Here is a 3,111-nt window from a genome sequence, read left to right as displayed (position 1 = left end):
CGAATTTGGTTAATTAGATATAACTTTATTTAAAAAAAACTTTTGTATTCAGTCAAATTAACAGAGCTATGCACTTTCTCGAATTTTAAGAAAAATAATAACAATGTGCAGTTTTTTTTATATCCAATGGTGAAATCTAGGTATCATAGCTCCTACCTAAAATAAAAAAAAATCGATTTAGATTTCGTATCTCAAAAATGACAAGCATGATTTTACCTTAATTTTCAACACAGCTTATGCATAACGTCTGTATGCGGGAATGATTTTTGCAAATAAAATCTCGACATTTATCGCACGATGAGCTTTCGTTCTTTTGGTTTTTGGAATATGGACATATTTTATACCTTCCCCTCTTTTTTCGTCGTTGTGGCTCTGGATTTGCGGCAGGCATTGGTTCCTGAAGTCCGGAAACTTTAAAAATGGTACTACGAATTTCTCTCGGTAAATAAGTTTGCTGAGCTCTACGAGTTAAATGGGCCTTAATAAGTTCTTGACTTAAAGTGTTTAGTAACAATCTTCTTTCCATTATTTGATTTTATTGAATTCCATTAAAAATTACTTTAGCATTTAATCCTGCAATGTCCAAAATGCGAAACCATATTACTTGAGGTCATCTACGAGTTCTTCTGCCAGTTTTATAGCATGCATATTTCTTATCCAATGAATCCACCCCACATTTTGTCTCGTTGTAAAAATTTATAATCTCTGGCTTTTCATTAACCATTGTATTGGAATGATGCATAGTTGACACTAACAACACTGCACGATTTTTCTTAGGAACAAAAGATACAAGGCTCTCGCTTCCTGTAAAACCAAATAAGGCAGAATTAGGTGGCCTGTTTTTTTGGGGTTGAAATTCAGCAGGAACCTCTCTTTTATTTCTTTTGAAAGTTCCAACATATGAAATTTTATGGCTTCTCAATTCTTTTATGAGCTCAATGGACGAAAACCAATTATCTGCTGTTATGTTTCTATTTGTACCAGAAATTGGTGGAATAAGTGTCAAAACATCTAGAGTGGGGATGGATAACTTTTTTGGATTTGCTATGCGTATATCTTTTCCAGTATATATAAAACCATTTAGCAAATAATGTGTCTTAGAGTCTACTAAACACTGCATTTTCAGATCGTATTTGTCTGGCTTATTTTTGAGATACATCCTGAATTGGCACCTTCCTCTAAATGCAATAAGCATTTCATCTATTGTGAGATATTCACCACAGCTATAATTGGACTGGCAAATAATTATAAACATATTAAAAATTTTATTTATCTCCGTGCCCAATACGTTCTTGTCTAGTAGCTGGATCGTCAAAACAAAGGCTTTCAAACAAAAAATAAAATCGGTTTAGTGACATGGTTGCTCGAAATATATCACGGCCAGTACCATTCGTAGCAAATAAAGACCTTAAATCTTCATTATTGGATTTAAATACCCAGCTAAATATAATAAGCCTAAGAAGGCCTTTAATTCAATTATGTCAAGATGATTGGTATATTGACACGATAAATTGTGTAAATTATATTTAGAAGCCATATTAGTAATAGTTAATAAATACTTTTGTGTCGTTAAAACATATCGTGGTTAGAACAATTTTTTAAATAATCTAGTTGGCGTGCTTAGTTTTTGACAACTGTCCTAAAAACCAAGCAATTAGCAGTGTTGATTGTAAAGAATATTGACAAGAATTTAATATTTGGTGAGCCTTAGTGGTAACCTGTAAATTTTTAGTATTCAAAAGTCAAAACAATCAAAATGGCACCACCTCGTGGATTAGTAGACAAATGTGAAGCAATTTTAATATTTAGTGAAGCAGGCCGTAACTACCATGAAGCTGTGAGTATATTTAATGAACGTTTTCCGAATCGTCCAATTGATCAACATTACTACAGACTACTTGTCACCAAATTTTGTGAAACTGGTTCTGTCGAAAACAAGAAACGGGATGGTAGAAAAAAGACTTCTGAAGAAAATCAAGTAGATATTTTGTCTCAATTTGTAGTCAATCCATCCAGTTCAACTAGAAATGTTGCTCGCGAATGTGAAGTAAGTCACACAACCGTCTTAAAAATTTTAAAAAAGTAAAAATTTCATCCCTATAAGATGATCTAGATCGACTGCAATATTGTGTAACTATGGATAATATTATTTCACAAGATCCAAATTATTTAAGACATATTTGATTTTCCGATGAAGCTACATTCTATTTAAATGGTCATGTACATTGACAAAACGTAAGATATTGGTCTGACGAAAACCCTCGATTGTTTAGAGAGTGTCATACTCAATTTCCCACTAAATAAATGTTTGGGCAGGTCATCGAGTTAGAATCTATGGAGAGGGCATCACGTGACTAAAAACGACCTCACTTCGGCCATATTGTTTTGACACTTTTGACAGATCGTATAATATGTTTGTTTACGTTTCTTGATTTTCGAATATTTTTAGTTTTATAATACTTTTATAGAAACTGTAATAATATATTGTGATAGTGCATAATAATGGTTTCTTGTTCTCAAGGTAGTTGCAGTGGCAGAAGCAATGTTAATAAAAAATCAGGTTAGTATACAAAGTAATGATCCGTACTTCAGAGAATAAATTAATAGTATTTGACTGTATTAATTTATCTTTATGTATAATATATCGTGTTTTTAGTGTTTAGCGCGGGATAAATAAATCATAGTTTATTAAAAATGTATTGCACTTTGTAGATTATGATTAAATCTTCTGAATAACTAGTCATATTTTTATAGGAGTTTTAATATTATTAAGTCTGGCCATGATCTTACCGCCATATTGGTATCACCGTTAGCCACGCCTACCTACGCCGTTTTTAATACATACGTTAATATGCTCATAGCTTCTCCATAGATTCTAACTCGATGCGGCAGGTATACTAGGGGATTACATTATAGGTCCTTTTTTTTATCGAAGGCAATTTAACGGGGGAAAGCTATCTTAATCTATTGGAAACACAAATAATTCCTGAAATTAATGATGTGCTTAGAAACAATCCAGGCGAATTCACCCAAGATCTTGTTTTTCAGCAAGATGGAGCTCCGCCTCATTACGGTCCTCGCGTTCGAAATTTTTTAAATAATTTGTTTTCG

The sequence above is a fragment of the Diabrotica undecimpunctata genome, chromosome 5 (genome assembly GCF_040954645.1).
Source record: "Diabrotica undecimpunctata isolate CICGRU chromosome 5, icDiaUnde3, whole genome shotgun sequence".
NCBI classification, from domain to species: domain Eukaryota; kingdom Metazoa; phylum Arthropoda; class Insecta; order Coleoptera; family Chrysomelidae; genus Diabrotica; species Diabrotica undecimpunctata.
The sequence above is the reverse complement of the archived record's forward strand: the minus strand, read 5'-3'. Positions refer to the sequence as shown.